Here is a 21,122-nt window from a genome sequence, read left to right as displayed (position 1 = left end):
AATGTATAACAACTGTCACATCGTTTTGCTACCAGATGCTCCACTCTGTGCTGACTGCTGCTATCTTGCATTCCCTTATCATGCTCGGTCTTTCTTCTGGAACCACTTCCCAGTTCCCTTCTACCCTCATCCAACTTCAAAGAATGAGAGACATTATCATCTTAAAAACAGATAGATAAGAATGCTAAGGGGGAAAAAAAGAGCCACACGAAAAATAAAAGAGATACAAGATAATAGGAAAAACTGAGGGAAGTGACAGAAGCATCGGTCTTATGCCTTTTACCTTTTGATTATAAAAGACGAATCATTGTATTATATACAAGGAGGCTGTAAATTAATTCATATGAGATCACATATTGTTTCACCTTAAAAACCATATTATAAGAATGGACTTCTAATGTGTAATTGCTTCAGAATATTTCCTGATTACTGTCAGGAATTTTTATTGGTTTCCCTTCGAAATTTAGTCTACGGCAAAAATGTTAACAGATGTGAAGCCAAAGGAATGCCTCATTGCTAAATTCTAAGTGTTGTTGCTTCAGTGAATTCCAAGCTGTTTTAATAGATATTGCTACTTTGTTGGGGTGGAAGGGATGAAAAAAATTTTTTTTGTTAATAAATGACAATAGCATGTGGAATACAACCTTTTGTATTTTTTGTCTGTTGTTTTTCTGGGCACTCTGAAAGCAGTGTGACCTGAGAATTCTGAAACCATCTACTTTTTCAATGGTGTGAGTCAAAGTTGAAAGGAGATAACATTTGGGTACTGTTGGCACTTTATGGACTCCCACCAGACAGTGCACATTACCAGCCCAAAGAAAAAAACATTTTAAAAAAAGCAAAGAAAAAATTAAAATAAATCATAAGAATTTCTAAAAACTCTCCTTTAGATCATATCCAAGACTCCAAAAGTGTACTGATTGGGCAGTAGATTTTTTTTTGTAATTTTATTTATTTATTTTGAGAGAGAGAGAGAGAGAGAAAGCAAGCACAGGCAGGAAAGGGGCAGAGGAAGAGGGAGAGAGGATCCCAAGCCGGCCCCACGCTATCAGTGCAGAGTCCTATGTGGGCTAGATCCCACAAACCGTGAGATCACAACCTGAACTGAAATCAAGAGTCAGACGCATAAACGAATGAGCCACCTGGGGGCCCCTAATGTGGATGAGATATTAGACTTTTTCTGTATGATCCTAAGTGGGATAAGTATGTGATAATGATAAAATGGATTTTTATTCAATTTTTGAAAAAACAAAATTTACAATCTGAGCAAGCCTAAGAAAATTGAGTTTCTTCAGAGGAAGGTGTGAGTTCCTTTCCCCAGAGATATACAAACATTGTGTGAAAGGTCATTTGGGAGTAGTATAGTAAGAATCTGAGCTTCAGGCGACCTGGACAGATGGTCTCCTCCAACACTGAGACTCTATCATTTATAAAGGCCACAGACCAGAAAATGGAAACCTAACCTGAATTAAGTGCCACTGGATGGCAACATTGTTAACTTCCCAATTGTCCCACAAGTGTTCAGGATAATTCTGAAGTCCTATTACACATTCCTTGTACACTGCCCAAAGTTTATACTACCAAAACAAATACACATGTATATTTTAAAAAAAAAAGAAGAAAAAAAGAGAAAGAAAAGGTCATCATATTATTAGACTCATCATTTTATTTGATTGTCCTCTGAGTAAAGTTGTCTGGGGGCATGTGGGTGGCTCAGTTGGTTAAGCATCCGACTTCAACTCTGGTCATGATCTCACAGTTTGTGAGTTCAAGCCCCATGTTAGGCTCTGTGCTGACAGCTCAGAGCCTGGAGCCTGCTTTGTATTCTGTGTCTCCCCCTCTCTCTCTGCCCCTCCCCTACTCATATTCTCTCTCTCTCTCTCTCTCTCTCTCTCTCTCTCTCTCTCTCTCTCTCCTCCAAAAATAAATAAACATTAAAGTTGTTCAGAATTTGCAGGGTAAGAGGCATGGGGCTAAATCTATGTAAACTTCTGCAAGATTTTAGCAATGCTTAGAATTATACTAGTCAATCTTTACTTTTAATTACTCTACTAAAAAGTAAAGAAATAGATACCTGGAAACTTCATCAATGATACTTGCAGTTATACCTAAAAGCAATACATACAATCACAGTTCATTTGCTAAAGAAATAATGTTTTTGCACAGGATGGTCAAACCATAACAAATGGAATGCTAATATCAGTGCAGAACAACTATTTTGCATAATTTTAATGAAAAATTCAAAATCTAAAGTTCTATTATGTTCATCATTTTATGGTACTTGCTGTTAGGCACAAAAGAATAGTGAATATTGCACTACATATCTTGTTTGAATATATGTCACTAGTAAACCAATAAAACTTCATCTCTCTTCCTGCCTAAAGAGCTTTGTGAAAGACATTACAGATAAAGACCATTAAAGTTGGACGATTTTGGTCACAGTGAACTTTTTATCCCCAATGCCTTCTGAAGTTATAACATTTAACGGTGCAGCAGTCTCAGCGACTTCCTTTCGCACTAATGTGTAACTTAGTTTCCCATAGCTTGTCACTAATAAAAGAATCCAACAAAACCACAGCTAGTAAATAACAAGTTTATTTTTTAATTTTCCAATCTAATCAAAGACCTTTTGTCCATTTATTTGGGAAGACAATCCATCCCAATGGCCGCAGAGCTTAACCTATTTTTCAGGAAATGGGGGGAAAAAAGATTTGCCTATGAATGTGCCTTTGTTTCACAAAAGTGCTCTTAAAAAATTCTCCCAAGGCATAAATTATGTCTTAGGAGTTGAGGAGGGAGCTGAAATGTATATGTTCAGGTTACTAGGATTACCTAGCATAGCATTTTACATGTATATGTGCAGGCCAAACTTTTGGGGAAATAGTTTTATACAAAATCCTTCCTGTTGTTATAAATTAGACGCGTTTGGACATCTGTGGGTGGTATACCAAAGGAAAAAAAAAGGTATCCTACTAGAAGTTTGGTAAATACACTCTTGGTTGAACAGACAGGGTGACTTCTGAAGTTCATTAAGAATTCTAATCCCCATCAAATCTCATCAGCAGCAAGAAATGAAGACATCCATCCAAAATGTAATTAATGAAAGCTAAGTTATAGTCTAATTAATTATAAACATGTCCATCGTAACGTAATGCTGTAATGACAGAAGCTGATCAGTACTGATAGCCATGATAGAAAATGGAGGGGTAGGAGCAAAATGTTTCTTGGTTTGTACTAAATACTGATTATGGAAGAAAGTGATCAAATTGGCCACGTGGACACTAGTCTGTTTAGTAGGAAACAGGACAGTGATTCTTTCTTTCTATTCAACTCATTGCATTAAAGAAAAAGAAAAAAAATATTGCCTGCCAGAAGGAGAATTGGGGTTCTGCATGTTAATGCAGTCTGAGGAGAATAGTAAACAGCATAGTTCTATTTATCTTTTTTCAACCATAGATATTCAGTAGAATATATGAGCCATAAGTATATTCTCTGAACTTAAAGCAGATCTAGAGAGAATACCTCCACTGAAGTGGTTAATATTTTAAATAGTCCTTTAATTTATTCAAGCATCTATTTTAATATATTGTATTTTCCAGATTACCGCTTGACCTTTGAACAGTACAAATTTAGGTTTACGTTGATACTGTTCGTAAACATGGGGAAAATTACACCATGTAATGTTGAAAACTCACTCACTGAAATCACTATTCATTATTATTATTATTATTATTATTTATTACTATCATTGTTATTTTTAAGAGTAAATATGTGGAAACTAAATGTACCAGTGGAGTTCCACATTAAAAACAATTCTTTAACATGATTTATAATTAGAGCATTTTATCACAGAATCTTACATAGCATAATTACTGTCTAGTTTATCTATTGTATAAATTCTGATATTATATATTTAATTTGAAGTCAGTGAGCCATGTGCTGTCATTTTTATGGCATACAAGCATATGGAAAAATGAAAAAGGGAACAGGTTTCAGTGACAATGCCAACATCAGAAAATTGGACACTGTTGCTTTGAAAAGATTAACAAAATGCTTTTTTACGCAAATAGAAAAAAATCCACCACTTGTAAAGGTACTAATTTTCTAAATTACTAATGTATGCCATGAATCTGTGAAAAATAATTGTTTAATATAGATGGTAAATACTTCTGAATACAAAGCTGTATCACTATCGTAACAGTTAAGTCCTAATGCATAATCCTTGATTATCTATAGTACCTCTTGCCTGCACGTTCACTGGCAAAATGAAGCTTGTTTAGTTACTTGACTTGTTTGCTATTATATCCCTTTTATTTGTCTACAAATGAATGTCTTTTCAAATCCATCCAATCTCATGTGTGGGAAACTAGCAGCTCACTGGTTTACATAGATTCATGTTTTGTATCAATTCCAGATAGGAAAGTTTGCTCTTGTCATAGTTGTAAATTGGAATTCAGGAGCCCAGGAATAAAATCTGGGTAACTGCCCCATTTCCATTTGAGTTGCATCCTCACAGAATGGCTTCCTTTATCTATTGAAAATTTTGAGAATGTAAAATATACCTTTCCTAGCCACTTTTTTTTTTTTTTAAGTGTGGTTCATTGAGGATTGGATGAACCTAGTCTTATAAAGAAGCCCATCAACCAAGTTTGGGAGACTTTGGCATCAAATATTCTACTTCACAGGTGTTTTTCATGGTAAGCTCAAGGGGGATCACCCTCAGTAAATGTGTTTTTTTGATGATGATGAAAGAAAATGAACCAAGCTCAGTAAAAATGGCAATACATATAAAGAATACAACTGGAGAACTAGCATTATATATTTTGAGGTAATCAAACATTATTAAGTAAACTTGAAAGCTAAAGCTTGATAATTTTCTCTCTTCTTTATTGTAAAAATATTTGTATTCAAAACATTATTTGGCTATAAGTAGTAGCATTTTAGCTATCCCATTTTTGTTGATATTTTGAAAAAGTTCAGTGGAAGTTTTGTATATGAATCTCCATATTAGATGGTGGATCATGTTTGTCTACAATCTTTTTTAAATGTCTGATTTCATTCTGTATAACCCAATGCATAAAAGATACAGAAAAATCACAATCAGTGAATCTATAAATGCCAGAAAATTTTATCTTAAATTAATAATAACCATATTAGAAATATTAACAAAGGTCATAAGGAACAATACATGTCCTTGCACAACCTTTATACAAAAATTGCTAAACTTTTTACTGCAAGCTTGACTTATAGTCCCATGAAACTAGATCAAGGTCTTGGCAAGGGACTATACAGAATGGATGTAAAACTGTAGCACTCTGAACTCCCTCAGGACAGACCTTGGAACTGTGTCATCTTTTTATTGACAAACATTAGTCTGCAAATGTAGTGAAATGTAAAAGACAGTAGAGTGCTAATACGCATTTTAGGAAAGTTAATCTTTTTATCCTCAGCTGCCTCCTCGGCCAAGTAGAGAAAAAAAAAATTTACTACTATAGAGTTACGATAAAGATTGAAATTTATATTTATATATATCAACTGGATAGATGCTGAGTGACTGAATGCATGTACGAGATATCTAGGGTTAATGGGCTTATATCATTCCCAGATAGTCTTTCTTCCTTTTCATCAATTGTATTATTAAATTCAGCTCTTGTTTTACCAATCATTTCAAGTCAATAGAAATGGAGTATTAGCTCAGACCTGACAGCAATTAACATATCAATCTTTTTAAGATATGCCTCAACATTTAAAGAAAGTTAAATTTGTGAAAAATAAATCCATACATAAAAATAACTAAACATTTGGTGGATTCATAGCCACATTTTCCTTGTGTACAATCGGATCTAAAATAAAGAAGAGAGGGAAGCGAACTTTAGTTTTATTGTAGCATGCATATGATTAAATTAGTTCTAGCACACGCAGTTTTACAATGGTGACCTGAAGTAAGAAAGAATGCACACTGTGTCCTATTTGCTTTGTGGCAAAATATGTTTATACAGTAAAATTTATTCTGATACGACTGCAATTTAGCAAAATATAAGATTACACTCAGACCATAGATAAATAAAGCGTTTAAAGAATGACACATCTGAGGAAAGCAAAAGGGATTAATAAGAATGTACACAAAAGAATTCGGTGCATGGGGAGAAACAAGCCAATGTCATTTCCTGAAGAAGCAGCAATACAAATAGGAGTGGGGGTGGGAGAAATTATGTAATACGCAATGATGACTATGTGAACCACAAAAATCTCCTGGTGTGACTTGATTTTTGTTTTTTCATTTCTTTTTTCGCTTTTTTTTGTTTTGCACCCACAGTAGGTAAGAAAAATAGACCCCCCCCCAAAAATTTTTTTTTTAATACAGAACATTTTTGGCAGAATAAATATGTTACAAAGGAGGTTTGGAGGATACAAAACATGGAGCCTGAAGAGTGCAAACTGAAGAGCTCCCTCAGAGGGATCTGAACTCGGTCTATAAATATCTTCAAGGTAACCGTGTGACTAAGGGAAGGACATCATTCGTATGTCAAAAGATATAAGGACACAGAACAATGGCCTGTAGCTAAAGAGAAGGGGAAAAAAAAAACTTTTTCTGGTTATTTTTAAAGTTCTTAAGACTGAGGTCAACTGGTTTGAATCACTAGCAGACAAGCTCACAGCAATGATTGCTGTTGATAGTCAAGGACATTTTGTTAAAGGTACTAGCACAGATGGTGAAGTTAGCATGTTAGAATCCAGATCATCCTTAGCATTACAGGGCTTATTCAGAGGAATGCAAATACGAGTGAGGCAAATCAAATGTACCTTCATCGACTCATCCTCCTCACCATGAGGTAAGTGTGCCTCAGAGGATAAATAACATTCCTAGAAACTGTACTTTTGTATGTAGATGGGCACAAATCCAGACCCGTTGGCCATCATACATTCTATTTCTAGTCCGAGTTACTTCTCTGTTTTAAAAATAGCTTATTTTTTCCTACTTCTAAAAGTAATACATGTTTACTACAAACATTTAGAGAAATAAAGATTATTCTTAATTCAACCACACAATGACAGGTGGTTTATATTCACCTATATTAACGACAGACAAACTTGTACTTTTTTTTTCTAAAAAATGGGATCATAGTATCAGGGCATATTTCGACATCAATAAATAAAATAAATTTGGGTCAGAATAAGAATAGGCTAAGCTAAAAGTAGAGTAAGAAAGAGTGAAACTAGTCCTCTATTTTCCTCCAGCTGCAAATCTTGGCTCTGCATAGTGTTCTCTTCAAGGGACAGTGGAGTATGCATTTTTAAAGATGTTGTTAAATTCTTCCAGTGAGGGAGTAACAGTATATTCATTCATTCATTCAGCAAACATGTACATGTACAGGAAAAGACATTGGCCCTGTGTTAGTAGCCAGGCAACAACAACATGGTGACAGGGTCCTGCCATCAAGGGGTTTCTCTGTGATTCCTTACCCTGCTATTGCCTCTGGGATAACAATAAACATTTTTTATTCATTTTATCACCGACACATAGCAGAGTCTTGGAATGCTGCTAAATGAACTGGAGGGAGCTATACGTGTAAACAGTCATTTAAAATATGATGTGGTAAGTATTACAGTTTTAGAGCGACTCAAAGTGAGACACAGGCACAAAAGTTCTGGGGTGTAGGCATAAAAAAAACCTCCTCTCAAAGTTCGGGAGAAATTTGAACTGTTAATTCCCAAGTCATAAGGAGACTGGATGCAGCAATTCACAGATTCACAAATAAATTTGCAAGTCTACAGTTTAGCAATAAGGCATACTTGGATAATGTCAGTTTGAACACTTTGTTTAAATAAAACTACAATATCTGTACATCTTACCAATTACACCTTCTGAAGAAATGTGGTGATAGTGTATGTATGTCGGTCTGAGGAAAGGGGAAGAATAAGTTTTATAGGTTTATTTATCCATTTGAGAGAAACAAGACAGCATGAGTGGGGGAGGGGTATAGAGAGAGGGGGAGAGAGAGAATCCCAAGCAGGCTCCACACTGCCAGCACAGAGCCCGACAGACATAGGGCTCAAACTCATGGAACTCGAGATCATGACCTGAGCTGAAACCAAGAGTCAGACACTCAACCGACTGAGCTACCAAAATGCCCCAGAATAATTTTTTATTCAGCTCAAATCTGCTTCTATAATTGTGCATAAATTCCTATTACTACACATTCTTATTCAAAGAAGAAAAATTTGAGGGTTTTTTTTGACTCATAACAAGACGATTTAAGATGTATTTAGCATCTTCTATGTGTAAGGAACAATACAAAGTACTCTCTATATGCTAATTTAATTAGCATATCAATGTTATAAGTATTAATATTTGCTTTTTTTTTTTTTTTTTTCAACGTGTTTTATTTATTTTTGGGACAGAGAGAGACAGAGCATGAACGGGGGCGGGGCAGAGAGAGAGGGAGACAGAATCGGAAACAGGCTCCAGGCTCCGAGCCATCAGCCCAGAGCCTGACGCGGGGCTCGAACTCACTGACCCGAGATCGTGACCTGGCTGAAGTCGGACGCTTAACCGACTGCGCCACCCAGGCGCCCCTAATATTTGCATTTTATAAAAAGGAAACTAAAATACAAACAGGCTAAACAGATTGATCAAGATAACAAAGCTAGCAAATGGTAGAGAAGAGACCAAAACTCAAAGAAATCTGTTTTTATTCCACTATGCTGCTTGGTCCTATTCAAACTGTTCAGTGTTTATGTCTATTTATCAATGATACAGTTTGTTAGAATTGTAAGTCCATAAAGGACATGCAGCATATCTAATATTAATAGATCTTCTTAAGGCTCTTACTACGTTACTAATCAAATATTAGTTTTCTCCTGTATAACATGAACATACAATAGTTTAACAATACATGCTGACTAAAATCTTTAGCAAAATTAAAGTAGAACTAAAAACATTTCATTTCAATATGTTATATTTTGAAACCAAGATACCTACAAACACATTGATTGCTTAAAAAGCACTGGTGATAGGCAGAGAGACTTTAAAAAGAAAACCTTGCAAAAACATGGGCAATAGCATTGTAATGACTTCTGAGATTTATTAGGGTTTGTGTTTCATCATGCTCCTTTCTATGCTTTCATCGACTACAGAAACAAGACCAGTGAAATGATAAGCCAATTTGGTCAACGGGCAGATTTCTAAAAGTGTTGGTTTTGATGATTAACAATACTACTTTGTTACATTCAATTTAGTAATTCTAAATAGTTTCAAGGAATATGCTTCAAATGGCAAGATTTTTTTCTGTTGGTTGTATTTTCAAAGATATTAATGGTATAGTTTTCTTCTGTGTGAAATTTCTTTTATATATAGGGAAACATGTTTTATTTAAGCAAATTCTTTTTACTTACTTGTAAGTAAGTAAGTTCAAGAAAAGTTTGAGTTCAAGAAAATATTAGAAAATAAAGGAGATAATATTTATTAGCGAAATGTTTATATTTAGGTAAACCTTAGCTACACAGAAGTTTTGAATCAAATGGAATATTATGGCATTGCCAGGTCTAATATGCACAATGTATCATGAAAATCCAACAGGCCGATAGAATAGGAGATGAGAAGTTTGCTTAGAGCTGCCTCTGGGAATTTATGACAACATGATACCTGAGATTTGAGTTAATTTACCTGAGGCAAGTAGAGAATGAAAACTTTCAAAGCAATAGTAGTCAATTCTTCACAGTTTTTACTCTAACTATAAAAACACGGTTGATGTCCTTAAATAAAATTCCTTTTCATGACAGCTATTGTTTAGAATTTTAAAATATGCAATATTTAGTAAAATTAGATGAACTAATGTCTTGTCCTGAAAGGTAAGTTGGACAGAGACCTCTTTAAGTACTAGGATGCAGCAGGAAGAAAAACGCAGACTACAAAGGAAAAGACTAATGAATGTGGTGGGAAAACTAATTTTTCATCAATCCTTACAGAAAGCAAAGAAGAGGAAAAGATGGTTGGAGGAGATGAAAAGATAGAAGAGAAATTCCTACTCTGGATCCCGCCCTTCTCAGCTGTCAGGACCCTCTCAGTATTAGCGCTCTGTGGCCCACTACATGTTCCTATCACAGGTGAACGTGGGACGGAAGACACGAGAAAGCAAGGAGGCAGAATTGTAGCTAGTGCTTGGAAAATAAAAATGATAGCTTCAGAATGAGGAAGAAATGGTGACTACCATCTAGTCTAAGTAGTTATTTACTAAATAGCACCCCACTGGTCCATACGAGTTCACACAGCTCCCAATGTGCCTCAATTACTCCCAGGGCATAGATTGTGCACACCAGGAAAATACGGCTCAATGCCCTTAGGAAGATGCCTAATTTACTACAAGGTAGTAAATTCTGTACTGGGAAAATCCTATGCAGTATAAATCATATAAATAACAGTCCCGGGGCCAGAAGAATATTAAAATTCTATTGTTCTTATTAATCTGTGAAATGAAAGGGATGCTTAAGCAGGTAATTGTCATTTGAAATGGAAGACAAAACAACATATATTTTAATCAACACACTTATTAAATGTCAATTATAATTTTCATCAACTAAATTATATCACACTAACTTGCAATAGCAAGTTTGCCAAATGTTAATTAAAAGAATAAACGTTAACTATTAGTTTAATTTTAGTGCCTTTGGAGTTTTCACATTTTTGTATTTATGATTACTAAGCAATTAATCTTCCCTCACTTTCATCAGATTTTTAAATCTAACTTAACATACAAAAATGCTCTCGTAAAAATTACCGTAATTAACACGTAATTGAAAATTAATGAGAAACTTATTTTTCAAGCTATTTATCTATTTCATAAACAGATCTAGAGACCAGAGAATAATGCCTATATGCTAATATGAACAACTCACGTGCTATGGAAACAAATTTTTTTCTTGACATACATTTAAACACATGTATGTATTCATATTAAAGTGTATCTCTTAATTGGTTTGTAGGAGTTGAGAACCTGAGCTATAATCAGTTGTAATGTTATAATGCTTATTATCCAATACAAAATATCACACTTCATGTATTAATATGCTAGGTATTAAAAATATCATTCAAACCTTGGTTCCATTCAAATTTGCCCACATTTAAGTTAGGTAAAACATATTTTGTTGTTTTTATATACTCTTAAATTAGAAGGCTCTCTTTTGTAGATGTAATATTAAGTTGCAGAGCTAGTCAAATAAGCATTTGTCCTAGTAAAAACTGAAGAATGAGTGTTAATTAGACTTTCACAATTGGATCTTTATTTCAATCATGTTAACTGACCTCTTGTTTGGATAATCTTGCTTGAAACCAACAGCATGATCAGATAGATATTATCTATGGTCAAGAGGCAACAATTAATTTTTTAGACCTAAGGGCTAAATACAGTAGTGTTGATAGAGTTGGATCCAATGTTACTCTAATTTAAAGTGTATATGGACAATAGAAATATATAAAATACAAAATTATCAAGATAGTCTGTGAAAATGGTTGAAAATTTCAAGAACTGGATCAAATCTGTAATGAAGGCAACTTTATCTATGTGATACTGATTCATTTTTCCGACAAGATCTTCACATAAATCTCCCCAATTCTCTTTAAACTGACAAATATCCAGGGCATTTTATCAGGTATAAGCATTCTGGATTTTACATAGAAAACACAATGTATCAGATAATTTTTGTTCGTATTCTCAGTCGAATTTCAGTGTTTAGAAGGTAAGTTCGAATGAATTGTCCTTTAAACTTAATCAAAGCAGCTGTGCATTTCTTGGGTTGACATCATATGTCACATATTCATTTTTTTGTGTTCCTTTTTCCCTGACTCTAAAGCAAGGTACATTAAAGTGGAAAATTTCTCAGTTTTGTTCACTGTTGCATCATTAGTAGAATTCAGTGTGTAGCACATAATGGTGATCAATGCTTGTCAACTAGATAAAAGTATGAAGAAAGCCAAGAAAATTGAAATATAGTAGTAAAAACTGCCATCATTTTTTAAAAATTCCATGAATTTAGAATATATGTACGTTTTAAAATGGCATTGATATAAAATGAAAATAATGGTCAAATGTTTTATTTTAAATTTTATTTTATTTTAGAGAGAGAATGTGAGTAGGCAAGAGGGGTTGTGGGGAGAAAGAGAGAGAGAGAGAGAGAATGAGAATCTCAAGCAGGCTCCGTGCTCAGCATAAAACCCGACCCAGGGCTCAATCCAATGACCCTGGGATCATGACCTGAGCCAAAATCAAAAGTCCCACACTCAACTGACTGAGTAATCCAGGTGCCCCTCAAACATTTTAACTTCATTTGTAAGCTATTTTCTAAAGCTAAACTGTAACACAGTCATTCATTCATAAAAACACTTATGAATGTTTCCATGATATGCCAGCCATAATAGTAGGAGTCTATGAATCATATTCTTAGTCTATAAGAAGGAGAGTGACCTATAAAAATAATTCAATAGTAATGCAAACATGCTACAATGGAGCATGGAAAAAAAAATGTGCTAGGAGAGTCCAAAGAAGGAAATGTCTGACTGCCTAGAAATCAGTATAGGCTACATTGAAAGTGAGGTTCGATTTAAGACTGAAAGGAGAAATCGGGAATGTGGAAACCACAAGTCAAGAAGGTCATTCTGGGAAGATGACAAAAGTGCAAAGGAATTCATTATATGGGCTGGGAAGACTGCTCATTGTTTAAAAATAAGTTGTGTTGCAGGATGTGTTGGGGGGGTGATAGCAAATAAGTTTAGGAAAGTAGCTGGTAAAATTAATCATTATTTGTGAGTGGAGAATTAAGTAAAACTATAAATTATTGTGCTTTTGACAAAGGAGCTCTGTCTATAACCAGTTCCTTTTAAGTGGAGATACATTTGGAAAAAGAAAAACAGGATACATGATTACCTAAATATCATGTCCATAGTGGATATTAGTACATTATCTACAGCATATAAATCAGTTATTAAATGGAAACTACCAGGGTTTTATCAAAGCTGGTAATTCAATATAAAACTCTTATCATAATATTTGTATTGGTAGTATTCTAATTGCTTTCTTATCACATGAGCCAAGTCAGAGTATGGAAGTCACTAATATGTTAAAGTGGTGATAATACTTTAAGATGTATTAATAACTTTACGAAGATTAACCCATTTCATGTTCACTCACACGTTAAGGCTTTAATGTTATATATAGCAAAGTACTTTCACATAATATTCATTAAAATTGAATTCATTAAGACAAAGCAGAGACTAGAGAGATTATATATTGCCTGAGAATAATGGATGAACTACAAGATGTTTCTGTTTTAATCATTCACAGATATTCACAAAAAGCTGAATAGCTAAGAAGAGAAATCCTGTATTAGGAGCCCATGATTGAAGGCAGAGGCACACTGGAAGATCCTAATGGAACCAATGTCTGAAGCCAGAAGATGGTTTTCTCTAGTGCTCTCTTTAGTATTATTGTGGGACCCTGGATACCAGCGATTCACTCTTCATTCTAATAGCTCACATATTTGACAGTATTAGGACTGTCAGAAAAGCAACAGCATTATTTTTCAAAGTAATTTGGGACACAAAAATCATTGCCTGGTAACCGTAATAATAAACCTCATTTTGCTAAATTTTCTTATATTTGTTTTATGGCTCAGTGTGATTTTAATTTAAATTACATATGGGGATAGTCATCATAATCTCTGTAGTGTTGGAGACCGTTAGGGGTTTTATCCATTTTTGGTTCCAAAAATAATTCTAGGCCTCCCAGATTTGCTTCTGGATTGTTCAATTCAACATCTACATCCTGAACTCCGTTTCTGAACACAGCATGGTATACTAACTTCACCTCTGAGGTCATTCTTTCATATCCAGTTGAGTATGGAAACCTAAACTGTGCCTTAATTTCAATTAAACTTTTATAATTCATGACATAAAGATAATACAGGCCTAGGTTCCATACCTTTAAATTGCTTAAACTCATATATAACATATGATTGTAATCTCTTTTGAAGTGAAAGAAAAATTATAAGAGAGAAAGCTTATAAGCAATTTCCATTCAATGGTGTGTTAGATTTTTCTTACTGATTTCTTCAAATGAACATTGTTTTCAGAAGCTAAAGATTTTAGGAATGGCAAAACAGTCATAATAAAACATTTTCCTTCCAAGTTCAGGTGAGAATAGACAATAGGTGATTCTCTTTGGTGTACAGTAAAGGAATTATGATCAAACATACCAGGTCCCCTGTTACCACTTTCCTCCATGATGAGAAAACTACAATCTAGGATGCAGATCTCACCCTGTGGATAGTTCCTGCATTCTGATCTTGTTAAAAACAAGGGAGAGAAAACACAATGGCACCTTCTCAATTTTCAAGACATAATTTGAAATTAAACAGAAACAAATAACTTTTAGGAGTGGGATTCCCATCACACAAATCAGAATATTTTGTGACTGAAAAAGATGCTTACTAACATTAGCCATTGAGGACATATGAATAAAATAACAGTGAAATAGTTTATATGCCAATAGAATGGCCAAAATGAAGAAGACATAAAATACCAAGGAGGAGAGCATGTAGCACACCCAGAAGTCTTATGCACTGTAGGTGGGAATGTAAATTGGCATTAACAACTTTGGAATGCTGCTTGGCTTGGCAGTATGTGCTAAAGCTGAAAAACAAACAAACAAACAAACAACCAAACAAATAAATAATAATAATAATAAATATGTCTTATGCCCCGTAATTCCATTCCTATGTATACACCTAAAATAATTCCACACATATGTTCACCACAAGACATGTACTAAAAGGGAATTGGAAGGGACCCCTAAAAGAAATTCTGGATGGAGGTTATGTTCTGTTTCTTGATCTGGGCACTGTTTATGTGGTTGTTTTCAGTTTGTGCAAATACACTTCTATGTATTTTTATTTAACTATATTATATTTTAACAAAAAGTTTATTTATTAAAAAAAAAAGAGCATCCTGGCCACTCTTTGACATCAGAAGCAAATTATTTTATCTGAACTGGGCATTCCCACCATGTATCCTATTCATTTAGGCACTAGTAAGGGAAGGCATGCTAAATAATTGTTGATAGCTTATTTCAATCAGGAAACCGTTCTAGGACAACATGGAAGTCTGGTTAATTATTTACAAAACTATTTTTTTTTCCTCCGGGCATTCATTAAGAAAACTTTCCCATTCTTTCCTGTTGGTGGATAGCAGATATGTGACTGATCTGACCAATGCAATGTGTGCATTGAGTGTTATTCATCATCTGCAGTCCCAACCCATAAAATCCCACATGAACCTCTTCCATATCTCTCTACTTGTCTGAAAGAGTTAAAGGATTGAGAGAGGAGTCTAAGACCTAGGCAATTGTATAACAACAAAAAAACCTCATCTCAGACTCACTCTGAACAGTGATATAAGAATAAATAAATGGTATTGTGTTCAGTCATTAAGATTTGGGGTTATCAAAACAGCAAGCATGTCCTAAAATACTAGCACTGAAACCACCTCAGTAAGAAAGGTAGCTATGAATAGTCAAGGAGGATGAGGAAGGATAGTTCTGCCCAATACTGAAACATTTGGTTCAATATACCCCATCACGTTTATAATCTGGACAGTCTGATCCTAAACAAAAGTAAGCGGGTCTGTTTGAAACCCAAGATCAAGGAGAAACATTTATACAGAAAATTCTGTACAAACATTGTGACTCAGCATAAGATTAAACACCCATTCCTTCTTAGATTTTCAGTGTGGAGTTGCCATTTTCCTTAGGAACATCCCTATTTCTCATTCCTGGCCCAACATCGTGTCTTCAAAACAGGAACTGCTTTAATTCATTTCCCATAGTTTACCTGAGTTTTATCTGAAATAGTTATTTCTTATCTGCATGAACTTGGGATGAAATTTAATGTGTATAGATATCACCTCATTTATGAAATGTGGTTAGTAATATAATAGTATCTTTGTTTAGCTCATTAAAATATAAATACATGTAAAGTATGCTGCTTCTCATGCAGTCATCAGTCAATAAACAGTGGCTGCCACAGCTGTTATTGTTTTTGTTGTTGTTTTTTTTTAAATTGAGAGATCCTAGTTAGGGTTTATTCTTTAAAATAAGAGCTTATTGTTCCACACGATTTATTCATAGAGGAAGGGCTCAGGGCCTATTATAATTTATACAAAATTTTGTATACACATCCCTTTTAGTTTCTCACCAAATCCTTTGAAGTCGTCCATGGCTTTCATGAGGTTCAAATTGGTTTCGTGCCACCAAATAGCTATCACAGCTCTACTATGTTAAGGGAGTTAATAAAGGGTTAGAAGAATTTATTTTTGAATCCAACTCTACAACCCATTATAGTCTATACGTAAGTTTATACTTTCTCCTTAATTTCTCAAGTATACATTTGTTGAGTAAATTAAAGTTTACCTTGAGGTAAACAAATATCATACAAGATAAAATGCCTAGTCACATTGAGGTAAAAAAGAAAAAAAGCAGTAAGCATTCTTAAACGTATGGCATGATCGATGAATAGTTCTTTACATTGAATGAATTTCTCTCCACGTAATGTGAGTTATTCCACCAACAGTTGGTATATATGTATACCTTCATGTGCTACAAGCAGGCCAACTTCAGCCAATGCAGTAATGATTGTATCAGGAGATCTTGCATGTTTGTCATAAAAGAATGGCTCAGAATTTCCCTTGTGCATTTATGGTTTTTGACCCAAGAGGCATATATACCAATGCTGATGTCACTTGCTACTTTGATTTATAGGAGAAACTGCCCAAACCACTGCTAAAAGAAATTAGGCCATTGCTTAATTTATTATCAACTTGTGTTCGATGTCTAGAAATAATTTTTAGATTTTGGTGGAGACTTCAAGAGTTAAATCAATTTCTGTAACGAATATTATATTTATAAATACTATAGACTAATAAAGATATTTTGAAATAGGTTAATTTCACAATGTATATAAAGCTTTTATGTTCTTTGCAGTATGATATATGTAGAACAGACACCATCAGCTCCAATTTATAGATGAGAAAATAAATTCAGAATGCCGTGAAGTCAAGTCTGAAGGCACATAGGTAACAAATGGATGGAGTGGGACTCAAATAGACCAGGTCTTCTACATCCTTGGTATAAGCTCTTTTGCGTTTCTTCTTTCATTAATGAAAATGTGTGACAAATGTATCTAACAGAACATTATTTTCAAACCTCTTCTTGTAAAGAACCTCTCATGTTCTTATTCTTATTTTCTGTGCCTTTTAAAAAATTTTCTTCTTTGCCAGCATGTTCCTCCATGCATCCAACATAGAGATATGATATGATTTCAAGGAAACATACAGATTTACATCACATATATCAGCCACACAGCCACAAGATCAACTGCAAGCATAATTAACTTTAAAATGACTCAACTTTCTTCAGCCATGATCATCCTGTCTTTATTGAATTTTAATGTCTTTTATTTTAATCAAACAATATCCCTTTGCAGGATATACACTAAGAAATGAGTTTTCCTAAATGAAATTGCTTTTTTATTGCCATTCTACCATACACTCCATTTACATCTCTAGAACATTAAAACCACTCTTTGGATGTGACTTCACCAGCAAGTGAAGTGTGTTATTTGTACGATCTCTGGCGAATAGAGTACTTCCTGTATGGGTACGGGCAGACAAGCTGCATTAACAAGTCTGAATATTGCCAATGTTTTCACAAGTATCTACCAGAGCTAAAGACAAATTTTGTATTCTCAAAGCAATGAAAATTTAAGAGACTGGGGTGAGTTTTTTGTCTATTTTAATATTTTTGTGTTGTAAAGAGGGGCAGTAAATTATTAGGACAACCACCTAAAAATACATTGAAGCAAAAATTGTTTAATTTTAGCATGTACTTTGCAAAGCAAGATACGTTTTAAATAAATTCTTCCACTCTAACAGAATTGGTTTCTCTTAAATAATTATTAAAAGATATTTCAAAAAATATATACAGGCATAGAGTGTTTTAACTTCAGGGGTTTGTTTTGAAATTCATGAATGCAAGGACAGAGTTTCCAAAGCCAATAAACTACCTTTATAAAAATGATCTTCAGAACAAAAACCACATTAAGCCAGTTCTTTTATATTTTATTACTTTATATTTTCACTAAACTCATTAGGGTTTTTATTTTAATGAATTAAAAGAGGAAAAGAATAATCATTGGTGAATAATGAAAAACACTAAAAGTATCTTTAAAAAAAAAACTGGGTAGAAGCAGTGCATGTTTTATGACTTCTCAGTACTACATTTCTTTTCTACTCTACAGGTTTCTAGGTTTTTACATTATAAATCTTAAAACCATTTCTTTATATATCCTTAGATTACACCTAGCTGCCAGGTTACGTATGCAAATAGCAAATTTGAAAACATTACTCCAGTAGAATAAACTAGTTGGGTCCTTAATCTAAACTTAATGCTAGACAAATGTATCTGATTGTATCTACACCATAAATTTACCTGTTATGTTTTCCAACCACATAAAGGTATGGGGAAGGATTCTACCTCCTACTTCTAGAAACTTTCTTATCTAGTGACAAAGCATGACTGTATCAAAACTGGCTGTTACCGACAGCAATTGGCTTTGACTCTCCTGTGAGTACCTTGCAATGGCTGCCCGAGGAAGTATATACCTAAAATGTTAGAGATCACTACCAAGGTCCCTGGACAATACCCAAAGTATGTAGATGCACTCTTAAGAAAAATGGGAGAAAAGTGGGGATAAAACAGCATACTCTAGTCTTTCAAAGAGAGGATATATGTTCTTCCTCTTACATAAAACCACAGAGGTTTCTAGACAAAGATTACTGTTAAATCAGCTCTTTAATTAATTAGTTGGAGAAATGTTCAAAAAGATTTCTCCTCCTTGTTCATTAGGTCATGGACCAGCATTCTTTTCATGGAAAAAGGATGTAATGAAATAAATCTAGGGTAACAAAGAAATGGATCATCTCTTGAAGGATGGGATAGCTTATGAAATATATAAAATACTTTAATTATTCAAATATGTAAATTCTAGATTTCAGACTAATGAGAACTACTTGAACGGAATTGCCTAAAAGAATAAATTCTTTAGATTGTTGCTCATTAATTTTATCTGATCTAAATCATTTTGTCATGAGCTTTAAAGGTATTATTAGTATAAAATATTAGTTTAGTGATAATGATTAATTCAGTTTTGAAATTGTTTGGACTCCCATAGTGGCAACTCTGCTCACCATAACATTATTTCTTTTCAGATTTTTGAGAATTAACTGTTGACCAAAAAAATCCATATTAAATAGACATAATTTACCTTCACAATTAGCTTTATTAAGTTAGCAAAGGGTGTAAATGGTAGCTCCTAATTCCAGGCACATCCACATGATATTTCCTTTTTCAGTTTACACAGCTGCAGAAATTAACATGTTTAATCAGGGCACGCCAAAAATGCATGGCCCAAGTGCCAGTTCAACCCTCTGACTCCTTCTGAATGCCAACACAAGAGCAAAACAAGGGGCTAACTACACACACCAGAAAACTAAACAGACAAGAAATATGTAAAGTAACATTCAAGGTAAGAATGGCCAAGAAACAGTTCAGAAAATAATGGCTTGGTTTTATCTTATCATTCACAAAAAATGGATTTAAGACAAAACCACATACTTAATGAGCATTTCAAAACAAACTCATTCATTCCTTGGCCAACATGCTGAAACAATTTTAGTTGTCATTGATAATGGATTTTAATTGGTCAAAGAATGTATATCTTTCTAATTCTGACATAATCGTAAAAACTATGACATTTTTTCAAGGTTACAAGTTTCAGTTGGTCTGAATGAATTAGTTTCACATTGCTATTAATCTTGAGCTTCCATACACTCATTGTAACACGAACAAACCAGCGAGACAAAAGAGTTTTAAAATGTTCATGATTAATAGTGACAAAATGCTAACATACCTAATAGTCCTGGTTTTCATGTATTTTTTTTTTTTAGTCTTGGAATATAAACTGAGAGTTTGGGAAACACTTATGGTTTTGTCACAACTTTACATGACATGAGTTTGCGTGATGATTCTTTTAATTAAGAGCTTGTTTTCAGTTCTTGGCAGTATTTATTATGTCAAGTCTGATTTTTAAATTTTATTTTATTTTGGGTCTGCATTTTTAATGAGTTAAGAATGCCTAACATGAGATCTACTCTTTTAACCATTTTTTAAGTGCACAATATAGCATGATAAATATCTTGATGTAGATACATAAAGAAGATCCGTATGCAGCACTATGCCTCTCAACAGACATTAGTCATCATCCTCCACATCATCTCATGTATTTACTTATGCAAAGAAGGAGAAAACTGTTGAGTGTTATCATTCAATTTCTTGGGACTTACATAAATATTATTTTACAAATTTCTTTTTTAAAATTAATTAATTTATTTTGAGAGGGAGGGAGGGAGGGAGGGAGGGAGAGAGAGAGAGAGAGATTGATGAGAGGTAGAGAGACAGAGAGAATCCCAAGCAGGTTCCACACTGTCAGCAAAGAACCCTACATGGGGTTCAAACTCACAAACCATGAGATCAAGACCTGAGCCAAAACCAAGAGTAGAATTCTTAACCAACTGAGCCATCCAGGCATCCTTTTTATTTAACAAATTTCTAATTCTTGTTCATTCTGTCTTTCTTGTTTAAATTCCAATTTGACAAGGCAATGACTTGGTTAAGCCAGCTTTAGAAATTATTTTCCTCCTCTACAAATTCACCTGTTTATCTCTAATCCCTGGGTAGTGCAAGGCTGATCCTATAATCTGTTAATATCTGATTTACCAAGAGCCAGTTGTGCCCCATAGAGACTAAGCCATTCTTGCTCTCCAGCACATTAAGAATTAATATTTACCCTTACTGGACCTTTCAGCCTCCACAAGAAACTTTAACAAAAGCTGTGCAAATCCCTATCCAACATATACTAGGAGGATTAATAATAATTCCTTTTGATCAGAATTACTTGGTTGGCCAGCAATGGTTTCCATGGTAATCAGGTGGTAGACAGGGCTGAAACTGATTTCATCA

At 34.1% G+C, this 21,122-nt stretch overlaps 1 protein-coding gene across 7 annotated transcripts in view; it reads right to left on the bottom strand.

The window, feature by feature from the left end:
- The window catches only part of PCDH9 (protocadherin 9), a 925,564-nt gene that overhangs the window by 116,819 nt on the left and 787,623 nt on the right, over positions 1-21,122 (bottom strand). The window lies entirely within an intron of this gene.

The sequence above is a fragment of the Neofelis nebulosa genome, chromosome 1 (assembly GCF_028018385.1).
Source record: "Neofelis nebulosa isolate mNeoNeb1 chromosome 1, mNeoNeb1.pri, whole genome shotgun sequence".
Classification (NCBI taxonomy): Eukaryota; Metazoa; Chordata; class Mammalia; order Carnivora; family Felidae; genus Neofelis; species Neofelis nebulosa.
This window is presented reverse-complemented; position numbering and strand designations above follow the sequence as displayed.